The sequence below is a fragment of the Alligator mississippiensis genome, chromosome 12 (genome assembly GCF_030867095.1).
Source record: "Alligator mississippiensis isolate rAllMis1 chromosome 12, rAllMis1, whole genome shotgun sequence".
Taxonomy (NCBI): Eukaryota; Metazoa; Chordata; order Crocodylia; family Alligatoridae; genus Alligator; species Alligator mississippiensis.
In genome coordinates this window covers 27,586,450-27,608,361 of record NC_081835.1, presented here as the reverse complement: position 1 = coordinate 27,608,361, position 21,912 = coordinate 27,586,450, and the positions used below count along the sequence as shown (strand labels likewise).

The window sequence follows — 21,912 nt, the reverse complement described above, 5'->3', positions numbered from 1 at the left end:
CCAAGCTGCTGCTTTGCACAATTACACCATTAGTTTTATATCTGCAAATCTTAATGTTGATAACTTAGCACATTTGATATGAAATTAGAGACAAGCAGCCATAAAATTCTGTATAGTGCCATGTATGAGAGTAAAACTGCACTTAAAGGTTTTTACTTCTCCCATCATATTTGATAACACACACAAATGGTATCCTAAGACATTTTTACATGTTGTGGGACATGGCACTGGGTGCTTTTAATTAGCAAGCTGTGCTAATTAAAAGCACCTGCGTGTCACATGTATCAGTGTTGCCACGGATCCCTATGCTGAAAAAATGTCAGTGGGGCGCTTTGAACTAAAGCGCATCAGATGTGTTTTATTTCAAAGCACCCCACCACCATTTTGTCAGCATGGAGACGTGCAGAGACACTGATACACATGACACACAAGGCTGCCAGAGTGCATCAATTTCCATGTTCCAGCAGACTCAATTAATGGAGCCTGCTCCAATGTGCTGGATTTCCATTGTGTAGGAGCAGGCGCTCCCGCACGTGGGCAGGAGCCCCAGATTCTTCTGCTTTTCCTTTCTTGTGAACAGATTCTAGTTCTTCCTAGAGAGAACATATTTTTTTCCTTCCTCTATTCACCAAAATGTCATGTAAAAGTAACAATGTAGCCTCTTAGTACCTTTGGAAATGACCTCAGTCAGTAGCCGTAAAGTCTCTTGTTAACACCCTCTCTCTCCTAGTTCACAGCCCTTCTCCATCCCTCCACGCAGACTGTTTGTATTTGCATAGTCTTTTCTTTGATAGTTAGCTCAGTCTGAGTCTGCTTCTTGTTCAGATCTGAAGAGCACTTGATGCCCAAAAGCTTGTCCAACAGCTCTCCTAACTACATATCTGGTCCAATAAAGATATCTCAAAAAATCCTTGCCCCTAGCTCTTTTTGAAATAAATGGTTTTAGTTGCCCAGCACAAGACAGGAATTCACACATATTCTACAAACTGAATGGCCAGTGACTATGCTTTCAGTCTTTTCTGTTAAATCTATGGCAAACTTTTTAACCCACTCTTTTGTTTTCTATCTGTGAGAATTCACCTTGTAACAAAAGCAGCTTGTGATTATACATGCAAGTCTTTTTACACCTATGATGACTACCTAAGTTCCTGTATCAGGAAATGGATTGCAAATTGCTTCTCAATATCACTCTTCTGGCAATAGACCTTTTAAAATGAAGTTGAAAATTAAAACAACATGGCACTTAAAGTAGTTTTAGAAAAAAAAAGTTTTTCTTCCGCCAAACCAGTGCCCATGTTTATCTCTAGTCAGTGGCAAGTGCCAGCCACCCATGAGACTGGCACCTGTTTCTTATTAATGGTCAAACCTATAGACAACAAAATCCATTCCAGCTATTTTCATAGAGAAACTGGAACAATGTTTGGAAATATATCTTTCACTTGCTCTGGATACATTTCAGTTGTTTGCTTTTAAAAATAACCTTATTATCATCTAGATTAAACTAGATCAGTCCAATGCCAAATAAATGTTGTCATGTTGGAAAAACAGCTCTTAAAAATTCAATTTATCAGCTTCTCTTAAGAGCAATTATCTTATGGCTTATTCCGTCTAATTTCAGTGCTGGGTGTATATGGAAAACTACCTGTTTTGCCCTGCTTAAAATGTTTTCAATAACTTTCATCAGATTATCATAGATCCATTCAATACACAATTTCACAATATGTAAAACATAACCCTAGAAATCTGATGTCCTGGTGTCAAAGTGCAATGGAACTATGACATTAGGGATAGCTTGCTTTTATCTCTAGTCAGTGGCAAATGTAATAATTGATGCCCACCTACATTAAACTGTTGGGACTTTATGGATTACAGTATGCAAAGTAAAATAATCTTGTTGTCCTAATGAACTTATCAATTCAGAAAGTGACAGAAACTGACTGGAAAAACAGAGAGTATTATGAAATGATAATACTTTGGGAGAAAATATTATATTATTTAATGCATTTCACTCTAAATGTAGGACCATTCCCTGTGATACATTACAATGATTTCTAAAAAGATAATAGATAACATAATAATGGCAGAAGTGAAGGAAAAGATGACTATGAAAGGGTATGACAAAGAAAGGAAAAATTGTTGAACTTAGATCTAAACATCAACAAAGCAGCTTCTTCCCATTAGATCCACCTTCTTTGATGTGTGTTGACAACTTGAATAGCCTTGAAATAGCTGACCACTGTTACATTTTGTTATCTATTAGAAAGTTAATAAAAGACCATCGTTAAAGTCATTTTTCTCAATGCATCCTTCAAACTAGTATCTTAGGCCTCACTTGATATACAGGTGAAATCCCAATGAAGTCAACAACACCGTATCTGAGTGAAGCTTAAAAGAGAAGGTGCCAAAAGAGGGAATTTTTTTTAAAGGAAAAACGCAATCTTGGGATGCCCATTTAACTTTTTAATTTAGTTCTTATTGTATGAAGTTACCATTACAGTTCCACATTTTCCATTTAGGAACCAGCTGCGCATATTGTTCATAGTGCAATATGTTAATAGTATATCTGAATAAGCCATACTATAATATTATAAGCTCCTCTACAGCCATGATTACGAGAGTAGAATGAGTTAAATGTCTAGTTTATTCAGGTTTTACTACAACCTTCCTGTACCGGGAATCATCTATTAGTATCTCATTGATACTTATCATTGTAATCTTTGTCACAAGGAATGATTCACACTTAATTACTGTGGCAATGAAAACAGGAAATGATACAACTGGAATCCATTATTGTCTCAGTGAGTGTACACAAAGTAAGAAATGTTAGATTGTTGACTCATTCCCATTAAGCTTCATCTGCCTTGTAACTCTCTCCAATTGTAGTCAAACACTTTGAGTTAAGAAGTGTTGGCATTATATGTTAAAGAATCATGAGCAACCCAATTAGATCTCTTTAACAAATGCTTCAGCTGTCAGGAGTAAGGTTTCCAAATAGTGATAGAAACCAAAAGAAAGTCTCACTGGCTTCCAGACAATTCATCAGCAAACACCTCTTATGCAAAATTATACCAAATACTGACAAGGATGCTAGCTGCAAAGCAATATTGCTGTTATTGTTTCTAATCATTCCTAACCAACATCATAACAACATTTTTATAGGTTCACTTAAACTATGCATGCATTGTGAGATAATTAACCACTTAAATTGTTTTCAGAAGATATGTGCTTTCTACCATTCGGCAAATAAAATGGTAGAAAGCACATATCTTCTGAAAACAATTTCCTCCAAATGTCCCCAAAATACAAGTCATTTTTTATTTCTTTTTCTATAATTAAAGCTTTTCACACAATTTTATACTTCTACCTAAATCTTTCAATTTGTGTATTACTACCTAACAGTTTCTTGATGAAGGCTGAATGACCTATCATAAACTGCTGACCTTCGATATCTTCATAACAGTAATTAACCTTCTGAACAAGACAAGATACAAGGTTTCATCACACAATTCACAGTGTTTCTAAATTTCATAATCTAATACCATTTTGCATTTCACATGAAATTGTGAAGTACAACTTTGACCTATTTTTCTCTTAGCTCTACAGTTGACAATTGGGCTAGAGGCAGATATTACACATAAACCAGTTTAAGTGATCAGAAACTGGTTTAAACCTGTAACAGAACAGATGTTCAATGCACATAAACCAATATGAGAATGGCTGAAACCAGTTTGAGATAAACCTGGTTGAATGTAGTATCAGACTTAACTGATTTGGCTCAAACCAGTTTATGCAATGTCTGTCCCAGACCCCTTGCTGGTTTAAGATAAACCAGACACCCACTGCATACTGGCATGCTCTCTGAGATGGGCAGGGCTCTCTGCTCCACAGCAGGGCTGGGCCCTCCCCTCTGCTCCCTGGCTGGAGCTCCAGAGACTGCAGACTGCTTCCCCCCTCCCCTCACCACTCCCTGCTAAGCAGGAATTCCCCCTCCCCTCTGAGAAGGTGTCTGTGTATTAGTTAGCAGACCACATGCTGGCTACCCTCTGCGCTGAATCAACAGGTTGAATCAACAGGCAGAATCAACAAGTAGCCAGTAATGTCCTTCTGTTGTTTTCTTAATTGGGAAATAAACCCTGTTATCAATTCCCTGCTGGGCTAATCACAGTGTCCTGCAAAGCCTAGCCATGCCCCCCTCAGCTCCATGTTGTGGAAGCATGGGTGGGCTGCTCTAGCGTGCCCCCCCTCCCTTCGGCCCTCGGCTTCTAACCTGAGCCACTGCAGGCATGTGCCTGCATTGCTGGGATGTCTGTCCTGTTACAAAACTGATTTAGCCTAGCCAGGTTAGACTAACCGGCAAAGATTGAATCAATTCAGGCTCAGGTTTTTTTAATGTCTTTCCCTAGCCTTAGAAGCTATGTTCCTGGACCAAGTTTTTTTTTCAATGACATCTTTACCCAACTTCTCTCCTCCACTGCTCTGCCTAACACTTCTTCCTTAGGAAAGAATGCCCAATCACCTTTAAGCCTCTCTCTTTCACTTTCTACTGATCTTCCTCTACAAAGATGACATGACCTGAATTCTGTGTCATGGGTTCCAAGTCTACTCCCAACAAAGTCAGGAGACAGGTTTAAGGGCTTGCTGACATATCACAGGGTGCTAATTCTTGACACAAATTTGGCCAGTAAAAATGCTTCTAGATATTCTAGGGGAGCTTTTGTGTAATCCTTTCAACTTTATAGTGTGCAAGTATTTTAGTATCACTGCACAGAATCCCAGCAATATGCATGCACTTTGCTGCAAGTTCATCTTGCCACACGGTGTAGATTCATCATTTTAAATATTTACATTCCCCTATATTATATCTGGGACAATACATCCCTGTTCTCAGATCACTTATAGTTACCAGCAACAAGCACAGCTGGGAGGCTCTATCTCTATATGCTAGCAGCTGCTAAGATTAGTGTACTCATCTTCAGGCCAAGAATTTTAACAAGGAGCTCCTGGCCTGTTGTCAATTAAAATTTCCTCCCATAAGGAAACACAGAATTTCCTAATTCCAAGTATGATACCCAAAGCTTCTTTTTTAATGTGATTCATTTTGTGCTTTGGATTTGCATACAGAAAATTAATTTGTCTTTTTCTTCTAGCAGCTATCCCTACAGGTGATATAAAACATGCTACCATAAGTGTTGATTTGGAATTAAAATATTCTGACACGTTTGTATGTATTAACAAATTTCCTGTGTGCTTATTCCTCAAACCAAACAGTTACAGTCCTTTATTAACAACTGTGACAAGTTTAAGTAGCAACATTTTAATCCATAGTTTAACTTTAAAGTTATAATTATTAGCAGGTTGTAAAAGGTTAATACATGATTAATACATATTTTAATAAATTATTAATCACTTGTTATAGCCTGTTGGTCTAGCAAGTCACTAGTTTCCTTGTAACCATTGGAGATAACCAGGAATCTTGGTTTTCTCTGATTAAAAAAATCCCCAATTTTCAGATTTAAAAGTAACTCAAAATCCAACATTTTTCCACGTTTAAAATGAAATACCATTGTAGGTTACTTTTTTAAATCTGAAAACTTGGAATTTTTTTTTATCAGAGAAAACCAGGATCCCTGGTGATAACTACTTGTTCCATCTTCTACTGGTTTGCTTATAACTACCTATATATGGCTCATGTGTAATAAATATATACATAGCATATATTTATCCCTTATTAACCTTTGGAAACCATTTATAAGGAGAACTTTCCTAAAACCTTAACTTCTTATGAACATTTTAGTCCATATTTGAACGTACAAATTATAGCCCTGATATTAATTTCTAATCATTTAACAGTGTTTGCACCTGTTACTCTCTGTGCATTATATCTGGCAACATAGGTCCATCATTGTCTGTCTATGTAAGCTGTGCTTCTTCACAAGCTCTTAACTACAACTGACTGCAACTGACAATTAATGCTAAGTACTTTGTCCATGTGGTTTGCAGTAAGCATTTTCATAACACAAGACATCACAAATAACAGAGGTCAGAGTACTGTGCTACAAATTTCCTATATGGCTTTGATAACTTAATTTTATTTAGGTAGACTGTTTTAAATTGGCTCAGCTCCACTGATGTGAAATGCCTCTCACATACGCTGAAGTTTCTACTTAGGGCAGCTAAAAAAGTGAGCTAATATCACCTTTGCAAGGTTTTCTGAAAGCTGTAGATGACGTAACTACTGCATAACCTAGCAAGCTGACATTGCCTGTGAATGACAGAGAGCTATGTTTTTTACTTGAGTCAGTCAGAATTTTAAGCTCTCTTACCCAATGCTTGGAAGAACAGCCTTGGATGTATAATGCTTCAGCTAATTTTTTTGTCTGCTCCTCATTCCCAGCCTGGGTTCACATAAAGAAAATGACCCAGGTGTCCCTTTGGTTCTGTTAGCACAAATCACATAGGCTGGGGGGAAAATGAGGTGGGCATTTGCTTGCCTGTTCAGTTTCTGGGAGGTGGGATCTTGTTTTGGTTTGAGGGCTTTTTGGTGCTGGAAGCTCCAGGTTCTATTCCTATTGACAGCCTACACTAAGCATGCATGATACATGTATTTGCATACTAATACGATTCATCTTTCCAAATGCACGTTGAATGATGTAGGACTACACAAGACCCCTTATCTAGTCCACTGCACACTTTATAAGTAAAGTGTAGTACAAAAACCCTTGAAACTAGCATTTCAGAAGGGCCTCATCAAATTATTATTAGTTTGTTAACAACTTGGCTAGCACCACAAGGTCAATTGAAATCTGATAAAAACCCTATTTTGTGGATTTCAGTTTTGAAATGGCCAAAATATCTAAACTGAAGTGCTTTCTTGTTAGACAGCTAAATTCACACTGCTATAAATAAATAAAAGTTAGGGTTGGGAGGGACCTCAGGAGGTCATCTAGTCCAACCCCCAGCTCAAAACAATACCAGGCCCAGCTAGATCATCCCAGCCAAAGCTCTGTCTAGCCAGGTTTTGAAAACCCCCAAGCATGGAGCTTCTACCACCTCTCTAGGTAACCTGGTCCATTGTTTTACTACCCTCCTAGTGAGAAAATTCTTCCTAATATCTAACCTCAACTTCCCTTGCTGCAACTTGAGACCATTGTTCATTGTTCTGTCATCTGCCACCACTGAGACTAGCCTAGCTCCATCCTCTTCTGGACCCCCCCACCAGGTAGTTGAAGACTGTTATTAAATCTCCTCTCAATCTCCTCTTCTCTACATTAAATAAGCCCAGTTCCCCAAGTCTCTCCTCATAAGTCACGTCCCCCAGCCCCCTCACCATTTTTGTCACCCTCTGCTGGACTCTCTCTAATTTATCCACATCCTTTCTGTAGTGGGGAGCCCAAAACTGGACATAGTACTCCAGACGTGGCCTCACCAGTGCTGAATACAGGGGAATAGTTACTTCCCTTGACCTACTGGCAACACCTACCAATACAGCCCAGCATGCCACTAGCTTTCTTGACAACAAGGGCACACTGCTGATTCATATTCAACTTGTGGTCCACTGTAACCCCCAGGTCCTTTTCTGCAGAGCTGCTGCCCAGCCAGTCAGCCCCCAACCTGTACTGGCACATGGGATTGTTCTGTCCTAAGTGCAGAACTTTGTACTGTCTCTATTGAACCACATGAGATTCCTTTTGGCCCAATCCTCCAATTTGTCTAGGTCTCTCTGAACCCTAGTCCTACCCTTCAGAGTATCTACTACACCCCTCAGTTTGGTGTCATTTGCAAACTTGCTGAGGGTGTGCTTTATGCCATCTTCCAGGTCATTGATGAAGACATTGAACAAAATCAGCTCCAGGACTGCTCCCCGGGGTACTCCACTTGATACCAGCTGCCAACTAGACATTGAGCCATTGATTACTGCTCTCTTAGCCTGATGCTTCAGCCAGTTTTCTATCCACCTTACAGTCCATTCATCCATCCCATACTTCCTTAGCTTGCCTGTGACGATGTTGTGAGAGACCGTATCAAAAGCCTTGCTAAAATCAAAGTGCAACACATCTACCAGTCTCCCTGCATCCACCCCATGCCAGTCACCTCGTCATAGAAGGCAATCAGATTGGTCAGGCATTGGTCACCCCTGGTGAATACATGCTGACTTTTCCTAATCACTTTCTTCTCCTCCAAGTGCTTAGAAATAGATTCCTTGAGGATCTGCTCTATGATGTTTCCAGAGACTAAGATGAAGCTGACTGGTCTATAGTTCCCCGGATTCTCATTTTCCCTTTCTTAACTATGTTTGCCCTTTTCCAGTCATCTGGGACCTCTCTTGATTGCCATGAGTTTTCAGAGCTAATGGCCAATAGCTCTGCAATCACATCAGCCAGCTCCCTCAGCACCCTCAGGTGCATCCCATCCGGCCTCATGGATTTATACACATCCAGCTTTTCTAAAGAGTCCCTCAGCTGTTCTTTCACCACTGAGGGCTGCTCACCTCCTCGCCAAATTGTGCTGTCCAGTGCAGCAGTCTGTGAGCTGCCCTTACCTGTGAAGGTGGAGGCAAAAAAGTCATTGAGCACTTCAGCCTTTTTTGCATCCTCTGTCACAAGGTTGCCTCCCCCATTCAGTAAGGGACCCACACTTTCCCTAATCCTCCTCTTCCTACTGACATACTTGTAGAAACCCTTCTTTTTACCCTTCACATCCCTAGCTAGCTGCAACTGCAATTGCACTTTGACCTTCCTGACTTCATCCCTACATGCCCAAGCAATGCTCTTATATTCTTCCCTAGTTATTTCTTCAAGTTTCCACTTCTTATAAACTGACATTTTGTGATTTACATAAGTATATACTTGTGTCTAAACAAGCTTAATGGATTTGAAACACTTTATTTTTGGTTTTGGATTATAAGTGATTTACTGATAACTCAGAAGATCTAATCCAAAGGCCACTGAAGTCAGCTGAAGTCTTTCCTTTGACTTCAGTAAGAATGGGACCAGGCCCACAAAGAAGTGGACTGTATAAACTTTAAAGTAATCCATCGTTTCTACTTGGATGTTGTACCCCCATGCTAACTGAATGGCATATGCCTGCATTAGCAAATGCTGCTAGTACAAAGAGCAAGCCCAAAATGAACTAGAAAACATCTTTCATCTTCCATGTGAAGTTTGTGGCCTAGTTAATGACTTTGTATCACTTAAACAAATTAACCTTAATAGCAAGCATGTACATTTTTGGAATTTGAGATTTTTAGTATTTATTAACAGCACCAAGCCCTTTGTCTTATCAATATTTGTCTGCAGCAGACCAGATTGTCAGCACTAGTAATCAGGCATATGAAATGCATGGTTTGTTCCTAATTCCAGAATCCTCTAAAATTGCAACTGCAGGTAAGTGATGGCATTTATCATTCCTTAATCTTCAGCGTAAATCAGGAATTCAGTTTTCAACCACATGAGATATAAGAGGGAGTTGAAAGCCAAAATACAAGTAGGACCATGCATCACAATTTCTGATTAGCCGAAAGTGGAGGACAAGTGGAATGAAAATTCATTCTTGTGGATTACAGCTCTTGTGCAGTCCAATTCCTTCTCATAATTTAGAATAACATTAATGTTCTCTTTATCTTTACTCTGAGCTTTTGAGAAGATGCAGAGCTTGTCTGTCAAGTTTGGTCTTGTTTTAAGACTATTATCTAAAAGCAGTAGGAAAGCCATAAATAGATCTTTGATCCTTTCAAATACAAACAAAACACTGTGAGAGAGCCCAGGACCTGTAATTTTTTTTCACACATAGGAAATTGCCCAGCATAGTCCTGTCATGTACTGCAAACACTCAACAGGGGTGGGATTTTCACTAATGCTCAGCATTGGCTTAACTTGGCTCCCATTGAAGTGAATGGGAATTTTTACCATTGACCTCAGTGGAAGCAGGGTTCAGTAAATGGTGTGTCTTTTGAAAAATTCCCTTCTTACAAAGAGGAGCTGGATGAGAGCTTGCCAGAAATGATTTGCTGTGTCAACCACTACTGCTCTAGGTTGTCTTCAAGTGTGGTTCCAGTGATCAGCAAACAGGCCCCAGGCAGGGCACTTCAAAGAGAAAATGAATGCACTTTCCCTGAGCAGGATGCCTGCAACATAGCCAGGATAGAAAGGAGTGAGGAGGGTCTAGGCTCAGCTATAATGAGTTGACCTGTCATGAAGGGATTGTGCTGGCACATGTATCTGTTTGGATGGTCCTACAATCCACACCAATTGGCAGTGCAGGAGTGGCTTGCTGGCAGGAGCCTTTTGCCTTTGTTAGAACAAGGCTCTGCCTAGACCATTTTTAGATAAGATGCTAAACTCCAAGTGTTTTTACTGTTTTCCTTTGCCTGGCTTTAACCCAGGTGATATGTTATACCATTTAAATAAGCTTACAAACAACTTGGGGGAAATGTAGGGTTCTTTAATGTGACTACAGATGGGGTTTTTTTTTCAAAATGGTACCTGGTATCAGCAATGGAGTTTCTATTCACTAACACAGATTTGTGTGAACAGAAGTGCGACATGCTGCTTTGGCAATTTACCCTAAAGCATGATTTTCATGGGGGGTTTTGGTGAGTTTATTTTGAGATGGAACTTACTACTTCAAATACGGTCAGGTCTGCCCTCCCTCTTGGACTCCATTGCTGGAAAAGCCTCATCTAGCCAGGATGACTGGATGCTACAATCAGAACCAGTCAGCACACACTTCTCCAACCAGCAGCCATATGCACATGTACAAAAAATGCTCTCTTCATTAGGGAATGAAGGGAAACTAGGCCTCATTCTGTTCTCATGCCAGTGTAAAGCAGGAGAAAGCACACTGAAAGTCAATGAAGTTACACCACCATAAATGAAGCAGCTTTATCAATGGTGATTTTATATCACTTGTGTCTGTGTGATTGAGAGAGAAAATTAATTTACTTGCATATCACATGTGCCTTTTTCCCAGAAATTAAGACACACATCTCCATTTTGGATTGCTAAATGAAGAAACTGATGTCTGCACCAGAATGGAGGCAAGGGGCTGTGGTCAGCTTTGGCTCATTCAGTGCTGAATGCTCTGGCCAGGGCCAACCTTATGAGTGGGCAACGTGGGCAACCACCCAGGACACCATGGTCAGGGGGTCACTGGGGGATGTCAGGGAGGACCCCTCCCCCCCAGCAGCTTTCTACCCCTGCTTCTCCCCGGCTGATCCCCACCCTCCCAGTCCCCGCCTCCAACCACTGCTTAGGAGGAGCCAGGCTGGGCAGTGCAGACAGCCGCAGGAGCAAATTCCCCATCCCCCGGGATGAGGCCAGGGAGACACCACAGCACTGGGGACCAAGCAGGGAATGGAACCACCTGCCCAGGCAGCCACACCCCCACCTCCCCGCATCCCACCTATCCAGGGCTGGTTGCACAGCTGCAGTGGGATGTCACAATTGCTCCTGGCCTCAGTGGTGACTTCACTTGGGCACTTGGGCAGTGGCAGGCCAGGCTGCTAGGTGGCTGCAACATGACAGCTGGGGACAGGGATGAGCCAGGGAAGGCGACCACATGCCTGGGCAGCTGCACTCCCCCTGTCCCTTCCCTCCCCACACTCTGCCTCCCCACCTGCCTCTGCCTGCAGCAGTACTGCTGACTTAGGGGACAGGCAGTGGTGCATGGGTTGGGCACCAGGGCAAGGGTGCTGGGGCAAGGGGGGAGAACACCAAAACACAAGTTCACCCAGGGCACCATTTTCCCTAAGGCTAGCTCTGGCTCTGACCACATGGAGCAGAGGCAGATCACTTCATCAGCATCACTCTCTCATCCCCTGCTATTCTGCAAGTTTAACCCTCTCATAGCCACTGCAAAATTATGGCCTTGAGAGGGTTGACAACAGTAGCTCTGAGTGGGTTAAACCTGCGGAGCAGTAGAAGGAGGGGGAGCGATGCTGACGAGGACACTTCATCCTGGCTCAATGCAGCCAAAATGTTCACCCCTGGCTGAGCTGGTATCATGGCAGGTGAGATTCTGGAAAAATCTTTTTTTACTAAGCCTTCTTATAATAAGGTGTGTGTCTTATTTAAAGGCATGTGGTATATGAATACAGTAAGTATTAAAAGCATTGTTAAGTGCCCAATCTAGTCATGCATGCTGATATGCTGAGAGTGCGTACTAACAAAGATTCAGTTGAATTGTTTTATACCTTTGACATACCTGTAAGACTGGAGATCCTAAAATTTACAGATTGTTGCATACAATGTTTCCAGAAAGCATCCTATGCTTTGCTCGTCAGAGGCCTAGAATCCAACTCTCTTCCTATGTTTTGCAGCACAACACAATGACAGATTCAATCCTAAGGATTGATCCTACTCCTTTCTGGTCAATGAAACTTAGACATTAAGTTCAATATGTTGATATTTCAGGGTTTTACATGACACATTTACCATTCATGATGGAAACCACAAAAGAAAGAAAGAAAAGAAAGTGTTGAGCCCTTTAGTATTAGATGTAGTTATTTTTTGCGCTCCTGTGGCAAAGTGGCTTTCCCTATTCAAAAAACAGTGTCTTTAGATGGCAAGTCTGTATCTTTTGAATGGCTAGAGTCCAACCATGTCTTTGTATATTTGCCTCTCCAAGTAGTGTTACCATCCATACCATTCAGTTCTTTTGGTAAGAACTGAAAAGGAAGTGGAACATAGACTCCTGGAAGATGATGGGCTTAAAATGCTTATAAGCAAAAACAGTTTAACAATAAAGATGACTTCCTTCATATTGAATAGACAACTGTAAAGGGGAAAGTAATTTATCAGCTTCCCCATTAAAGGACATCTGTAATATTAAACCTGGGAGGCTGCTAAAAGCAAAGAGCAGTAGGGTTTTTAAACAAAGTTTACTTTACTATAGGGCATTGTTAAATTCTGAGCTTTAAGAAATGTGGTTGTGCCGCTGATACCTTAATATTACTTGATTGCTGATACCAGAACTATCAAAGCAGCCTCACCCAGTTTTTAATTATTCCCACTATAAGTTGGTCTCCTAGACTCTCTGGAGTCTAAGGTAATTTTCAGCAACTCCAGACACAGGAGAGCATTTATCCTGGGGTATATCCCTTTTAAGACATTCCTTCTAGTGTGACTGTTGAGACAGCTGAATACAAAGTACATATTTTTGGTTACCATGTTAGTCAGTTGTTCTCTGCTCAAAACTCTCTTAGGTCCAGATTGTGGCTGCCCTTATAAGAGGGAGAAAAAGGCTTTTTTCTGTCTTATACATCTCTTGTACACTTATGGTGCAATGACTTATGGTCCCCTGCTATCATTTGTGCTAGCCAAGTAGCATAAATCCTAGATTTCCACTGTGTTGTAGGGGTGAACTCCTATAGATCCCACAGTAGATTTTCAAGTTAAGCTCCCTCAGAAGGGTAGAAGTGAGACTATCCTTCCTCAGGTGCAGCTGTTCCAACTCAAATTGCCTTCCCCCTCCATAACACATCAGAGAGGTGAATCAAGGCTCTAGTTTGGGCAAGAGATGGGGATGGATCAATTGCTAGAACAAGGCTTGAACACTTTAAGTCTAGGTCAGGGCAGTGCTACTTGTCCCTCTGACATTCATGCATCAATTTTACATTTAAATTTATCTACATGGCATTCTATTTTACACCAACACTTTTTTTTCCCAAGCCATTGCTTACTGTTGCATTTACTCATCTTCAAGAGCTTACATTCTGTGCTGTTTCATGCTTTAGTGCAACCATGTTGATCAAAATGTGTGGATGGAGATAGAACCGCTCTCAGTTGCATATTGATAGTTACATTCTTTGCTATAGTGACTGGTGATTCCAGGTCTTTAATGAGAATGGGAAGTGAGTGAAATAGTTACAAATAGCTACAAAGCAGTATCTATGAGGATCCAAACCTATGTCTGAGGTTAAAACCTTTGTTAGATGATAAGAAGGACAGTCTAAAAAGTGGAATAGAACTTCATAATTCTAGGTATCACACAATAGTTTGTTGGCATTCCCTGAAATCCCTCAGTTCCAAGCGTCAAACTTTGATCTCAGCATTACCCAGTTTACGCCTCCTCTTCCCCAAAGAATAGAATAATTAATAAACTGAAAAGTGTACTCTGATAGTTACTTGAACCATTTTGAGATCCACCCTTTATGAGTTTGCACAGTCTTATTTGATAGTCACAGACCCTGTATTATACATGCTCTGAACCTCTTGTAGAAAACTTATTTAAGCTCCTTGAAAAGAAAAAGGAGAATCAAAACATTGGTGATGCAGATGATGATACAGTCACTAGATTAGTATACCAGTGTATGTCTGGAAAGAGAAATATCAAATAAAAGTCCACCTTGATGTGCCCTTGGATTGCAAAAAGCCTTTCTAATGCAGCCTGTGTCATGATTTATATCAATGACTCATAACATGGCGTTATATTTAATGTGATGTAACACTGATGCAAGATGTCATTCATGGAATTTCAATGTCACAGAGAAAGCTAAAGCAATTTGAACCTGTCCTTGCCTTCCAATCAGAATGAAAATGATTAAGGCAGATCACCAAAATGTCTAGGCCCTTTCATACCCACTTTGATCTTCTTGCAGTCCACTGCTGGAATAGCAGTTTTGTTTCCTGAAGAAAAGCAGCCGCCAACTAGTAAATACTATCTACAGTAGGTCTGAATACCTCCGTACATAAGAAGACAAAATTGCTGATTGATGACCCAATTCTATACACATAAAATCACTGTGTTTAACAGAAGTTTTGAGAGCAAATCAGTGATAGGATCATGCTGATAAATCAAAGGGTCTATATAATCTCTATTTCTAACACAGCCATTATTAATTTTCCTAACATTCTTCCTTTGCTATTTGCTTCACATGGAAGTGAATCAGCATTTCAGGAAATACTAATTCAGAGAAGACAATAAGCCTTCATTTCTCAGATTTTGAAGAGAACTACAGGAACCCTCTTAGCAAAAGGAGAAAGGTGCAATAATTTAGGCAATGCTCCAAAAATGGATGGAAGCCAGTGCACACAAACATCCTTCCAAATCTCTCTGATTGTTTTTCTCTGCATCTTTGGTTAAGGAAGAATTCCTGGGAAATCTGCACTGTGCTTCAGGAGCAGCTGGGAGAACTTCTACTATGATAGGGCAGAAAGAAACAGAGATACAAATACTTCCTTTAGCCACATGGATAATAGTTTATCCCTTCATATTAGAAGACTACCATGTTAGCAGATAACTGGTTCTGTGGGACAGATAGCTACTGCTAGTGCTGGGTCTATAGCCTACCAGAGACAAAGATGTTTTATACCAAAAGATTCTAGAATGCACAGGTGCAAATAGACATTTATACATCCTGGGTGCCAATGGTGCATGGCGGTGGCAGCTGCAGCCAGGCTACTGGCAATAGCAGTTAGGCCAGAAAGGCAGGGGCTACTTTCTGTGCCACCACCCTCCAAGTCAGTGCCTCAGGATGGTACCCCAGTCATCTCACCCCTCTCTCAGTTTGAAGCCATCTCCTTGGTTACTCTAGAAGGGGGGTTGTGTGCTGGAAGGGGGGTTGTGTCATATTTGCCATAGCCTGAATATTACTGGGGGTTGGCATCAAAGTTCAATAGCTATGTGTAACAGGGGGCCTTCTTAGGGCCGATCTACCAATGCCCCGCCCACCTGTTCTGGGCCAACCACCTGCCTTCTCGCCTGCCATGCCTTGATGATAATTAATTAGTATGTTAATTAGGCAGGAGGCTGCCCATTTCTTGCCCTGATGCCAGGGGGCGCTATATGTGGCTCCGTTCCTCCCCTACACCACAGCCCAAGCCTTGCAGATGGCATCCATTAGTTGTTAACATCACCGGCCCCACTCTGGACCCCAGAATCCTCCAATCAGGACCCCTCTAAGATCCCACCATTCAGGTGGCCTACTCTGTCCTCATTTGGGGCTGCCTAGCTCCTTGATCTGTTCTCCCTTACAAGCATGGTCCCCCCCCCCGGGACCTTTGGCTACATTGGCCCTGGCCTCATCTCCAGGCCAGTCGGAACCCCAGGCCCTCATCTCTGGGCAACCCTCTCATTGGGTCCCTGGCCCTTTGACCCCTCCGGTCCTGGCCCCAGCATTGACCAGTCGAGGGATTTCGAGTCAGGCTTATGAGTCTATAGCCCTCTCTCTCTCTTGAGTCTGCCTTCCTAACCCTTCTTTTGGATAACCCATCCAGTTGTGCAAGCTAGGGTTATTAAGGTGCCCCAACCCACCTTTCACCAGGGTGGTAACCAGGCTGGCATTTCCTGGGGACTCCCGCACCACTGAAAGGCCCACCAGATCACCCACACCTGGCATGGTGCAGTTTTAGGTCATGCCCAGGACCAGGAGCCTCCAAACTATCCCCTACAGCTCCCGCCCTTGCCTCCAAGATGATACATGAAGCCTTGCAGCACCACCTCCCTTGGAAGCCCATTCCAGATTCTGGTAACCCTTACCGTGAAGACATTCTTCCTGATGTCTAACCTAAATCTGTTCTCTGTCAGTTTGCGGCCATTATTTCTAGTTACTCCAAGGGGTGCCCTGGTCAACAGAGCATCTCCTATATCCCTTGCTGTCATGTCCGCCCCCCCCCCCCCCCCCATGACAGCCACAAGATCATCTCTCAGTCTTCTCTTGCGGAGGCTGAAAAGATTCAGGTCCCTCAATCTCTCCTCGTAGGGCCTTACCTGCAGGCCCCTAAGCATACAAGTGGCCCTCCTCTGGACCCTCTCAAGGTTATCCACATCCCTCCTGAAGTACAGCATCCAAAACTAGATGCGGTACTCCAGCTGCTGCCTCATCAGTGGGGGTGAGAGGAAGTATCACCTCCCTGGACCTGTTTATGATGCACCTGCTAATGCATGATAAAGTGCGGTTTGCTTTACTGATTACTTCATCACGTTGATGACTCATGTTCATCTTGGAGTCAACTATGACTCTGTGATCCCTTTCTGCTACAGTGCTGCTGAGAAGCTCATCCCCCAGCCTGTAAGTGTGCTGGTGATTCCTTCTCCCTAAGTGCAGCACTTTGCATTTCTCCATGTTGAATTGCATCCTATTCTGTTCTGCCCACTTCTCGAACCTGTCCAGATCCACCTAGATTTGTTCCCTGCCCACTAGTGTGCTTACTTTACCCCATAACTTGCTGTCATCCGTGAATTTGGACAGAGTGCTCTCCATGCCCTCATCCAAGTCACTGATGAAGACATTGAACAGTACTGATCTAAGGACCAAAACTTGGGGAGCTCCACTGCCCACATCTTTCCAGGTCAATGCCAACCCACCCACCACCACTCTCTGGGTGCATCCCATTAGCCAATTTGCCACCTACCTGACCGTGTAATTATCTACATCACAGCAGCTCAGTTTATTTATGAGAATAGGATGAGATACCATATTGAAGACTTTCTTAAAATACAGGTAGATGACATTTACCTCATCCCCTGCATCTAAGCATTTTGTGATGTGGTCATAAAAAGAAACAAGGTTAGTCAGGCAGGATCTGCCTGCTATGAACCCATGCTGGTTGCCCTTCTGCATTATTTTTCCTGCTGAACAACCACAAATGTGATTCTTAATAATTTTTTCAAAGGTTTTCCCAAGGATAGAGGTGAGGCTAACTGGCCTATAGTTACCTGGATCCTCCTTCCTCCCCTTCTTGAAAACAGGGACCACGTTGGCCCTTTTCCAATCCTCTGGGACCTGACCTGAGCACCATGAGTGTTCAAACAACTGTGCCAGTGGTTCTGCTATGATGCTGGCCAGTTCCTTCAGTACCTTTGGATGAAGATCATCCAGGCCTGTTGACTTAAACACATCCAGTCCGTTCAAGTGTCCCTTCACTAAGTTGGCACTAACAGTTGGTGGGCTGGTTTTCCTCCTGTGCTTGTATATAATCCAACTGGGAGATTTGTCCTGATCTGTGTTCAGGAATACAGAAGCAAAAAACTCATTGAAGAGCTCAGCTTTGTCCCTCCTATCTGGCACCAATTGCCCTAGTCTGCCCTGTAAGGGTCTTATGTTACCCTGTGCCTTCTTTTTGCTCCCCATATACCTGTAGAAGGACTTTTTGATATCTTTAATTTTTGTTGTCAGCCTAAGATCCATTGCAGCTTTGGCCTTTCTAACTGACTCCCTGCAAGTGTAAGCCAAATAGGTATATTCTGCCTTGGTAGCTTCCAGAGCCTATATGTCTCTTCTTTTGTCCCTAGGCTTTCTTGGATTTCCCTGTTCAGACAAGAGGGTGTCTTGGCCCCTTTCCCCCCTTTCCTGCACAATGGGATTGTCTCCTGTGCCCGAAGGATAGTTCCCTTTAGGAATAGCTACCCTTCCTGGACTTCTATCTCACCAATGCACCTGATCATCAGTGCCTCGCTAACTAATCTCCTGAGCATATTGAAGTTGGCCTTTCTGAAGTATGGCACTTGTGCCCTACTGGTTATCTTTCCCACCCTTCGCCAGATAGTAAATTAAATCAATTGATGGTCACTATCCCCTAGGTTACCTTGTATCTGCAGATACTTGATAGGTTCAGGGGGGGCTAGTTACTATCAGCAATGCATTCTTCTAGAAGTTTTCCAGCATTGGAAATAGCTGAGACAAACAGTCTAGAAACGCATGGCTCTGATATTCCTAGCCTGCTGTGGAATGGGAGGGTTGTAATGTTTGTAGCTATGATGGTCCAGGGTAGGGCTGTCCAAATTCTAAGGGCCCAGGGGCTGCATGCTACGTAAGCTGCACCAACAGGGCTGCATTAGTGTGAGCTATGGGTCCCCAGGCTGCATCCTCCCTGCACTACATATGGGAAGACCCCAAACCACTGCATCATGCGGCAGGCTCCCCTGGTGCCATGGGCTGTGCCACCCTACTCCCTGGGGTGAAAGAAGAAAGCAAAGGTTGACATTGGGGGAAGATTAGAGACCCCAGCTGCTGCAGCCAGAGAGATAGGGGGTGTGAAGGCTGGGTAGAAGCCCAGGGGCTGCACACTAACCCCATGTGAGCTGCACGTGGCCCCTGGGCCACCAACTGGGCAGCCCTGGTCCAGGGAATATAAATGTTCTTATCAAACAAATCCTACCTCATAAAATGCCAGTTTAATTCCAATCTTTAAAATCAACAGATTTCCCCACCTTTATTGCAAGGATACAATGTGCACTTGAAGTGAGATGCAACTGGAGATGGAAAGGGGAGCATCGTGTATGAACTTTCATGGTAAATAGGATGGGGACAAGTGCATAGTGTATGTTTCATAAAGTAGAAATTGTTTGAGGGAATCTTGTGCCTTCTACTGGCAGCATTATCTGAAGGAGAGTTTTTGGAACACCAACGTCCAGAACTTTGAACAGAGGGTGATAGCACAATTGTTCACAGAGTATCGAGCCTCAAGAGCTTGACTAAAGGCTGGGAAGCCAGATTTTCAGAAGGTGGTTAGGTGCCCTAGATGCAGATAGAAGCCTGCCAGACCATTCATGTTAGCTACCCTTTCCCAAATGTTTAAAGTACTGTAGTCTCTGAGGGGGCATCTGAAAGCAAAGCCCAAAGATGGTATCTGTACCACATATCTTCATTCATCCTCTACTGATCTGTGGACATAGAATAACACCTACCCTGCCTTTTACTGAACTTCTATCCAGCTGTACTACTCAAAATTTCAAAAGAAGATCAGTAGTTACACTTCCTAAGGGTTTCAATAACAGGCAAAAAATATTTATATATCAAAAAAGTTTCTGAGCCTACTGAAGAGATGGCAGTTTGCCAAACATAGTCCACAAAGAAGATTGCCAAAGATAGCACACACAATTCTCCTAGATAATAACATATGCTCATTGAAATCTTCCAGACTTGATCTTTTAGGACTCTTTTAGTATATTGTGCACACATTGGTGCTAGATGCAAAGACAAGGAGGGAGGGCTTTTGCTGCATCCCTTCAAAGAGCAACACAAAGCTCACATCTTTTGGGAAGAAGAGATACAGTTGTGGCTGCCTCCCCAACTGGATCCAGGACTTCTGCAGCCCAGTGCCCTGCTGCAGCATCATAGCTATGGCTGCATTTGAACACAAAATCAGTAGCATAAACTGAGGAGAGGGGGTGACAAGGATAGGAGCCCCAGGTCCTGCTCTGTGACAGGGCACAGAAATAGCCACCACTGTGGTGACAGTTGAGCATGCAGCCAAGATCAGCCTGACAAGAGCAGGAAGTGCCCAATGCATTGCAGCTCCCACAGGCGCAGCACTATATGTCTGCATAAAATGACACTCAGGTGTCTAACTAGACAGTTTATTTCTTTACAAAATTCTGAAAACCAGTAACTATAATAGGCAAAGTCTGAGGTTCTTTGCCCTATTCTTCTGCTTCACTAAAACAAGACCCAGAGCCAAACACACTTGCTGCTGGTAAGCCATTTTTAGCTTTTCTTTTATGCCTACCATGAGCTGCACCAGATAGAAGTGGGAATGGGCCTCTTCATAAACCCTCTTCCCCAAGGTATATGAAAAGGTGGAATCTCATATATTCTGAGCTATTTCCTCTGTTACTTTGATGTGGATTCAGTTGGGTAACAGAGGATAATGTAATCCTACATTATGAAAAAACCTAGCGGAATAGAAAGAGACTCTGATAACTTTTCTGTTGTCATGAGTCTGGCAGCCAAGATGCTGTATCTCAGTGCTTTATAGAGTCTAGAAAAATGACTGAAAGTAAGCTCTTTGAACAGTTAGCTCATGAGATATGCCCAGAGAGAGTCTCTGCACTGGAGTACCAGACCCAGGCATCTGGGACACTGAAATCAAAACTCAGCCCAGCCTCTCTATCTGATCATTTCAGCAATAACAAATCTGAGGGAGACTTTTTATTGCTTGTGACAGTAACACTTTTTTTTTCTATCACCCAAGTCCTTGGGTCTCACATTTCAGTGCCAGAGGTGGTGTTAAGGCCTAACTTTTACTGCAACTGCAAAATATTTTAGTGTCTTCATGCTACTTGCCATTTCAGGCAACGCTTATTCAGTTCTGTATCACACCCAGACAACTGCCAAGTTGCATTCAGTTACACAAGGCAAACCCATAATGGTAATGGGATGTCACTGTGGTGAACACTTCTGTTGACAGGAAGGAACAGAATTCATTCCACTCTCTTTAGCTGCCTTGACTCCATAAAACTTAACATTAGTAAAAAGCAGTCAAAATATTTTTGTCCCTGGGGTCAGCAGATAGGACTCTGAACTGAACAGATCTTTTCAATAAAGATAATGTGTCACTTCTATATAATTAATTTTCAGAACAGGACCATGCACACACATGATAACTTAATGTTCAAAGGACCAGAGATTCTGGCCTTTTTTGCCACTGGCCAATATAAAAAAACAACTTCAGGCTATTTCTAACCACATAAGTTAGATCGCCTTTGAAAATGTGCTAGTTTGAAACTCCCCCAAATAACCAGACCACCCTCAAAGATGTAGAGGGCACGGAAAGACCCTTCTTTGACTTGGGTTCTGTGCTAAGGACAGCTCTGCTGGACAGGAGTACAGGCCCTCGATCTTTATTCATTGGCACCTGACAATGGGAAAGCTGAGTTCACTACAATATATCACAAAGGAGGCAACCCAAGAACTGTCAGGATTCCCTGATTTACTGTATATGTTGCAATGTACAAGTTTATGGTTGTTAGTAAGACAAAAATCCAAATGCTCTTTCTGCAGTAATTGTGTGTATAAGCTGCCAAGCTTTGAGAAGTGGTGAGAAACAGCTCCATTTAAGATGATAACCCTGCCTTATAGACACATGTGTTTGTATGCACGCAAGCACACACACACACAATGTTGTATTAAAAAGAGTCAGTTTGTGGTTTGTGCATCTATTCGTCAAGATATTTTTTCCCCTTTAGATGGAG

General features: G+C 42.4%; 1 protein-coding gene across 1 annotated transcript in view; it reads right to left on the bottom strand.

Moving 5' to 3' along the window:
• Positions 1-21,912, bottom strand: part of WNT7A (Wnt family member 7A) — a 61,525-nt gene that overhangs the window by 19,174 nt on the left and 20,439 nt on the right. The gene's annotated exons all lie outside the window — the stretch shown is intronic.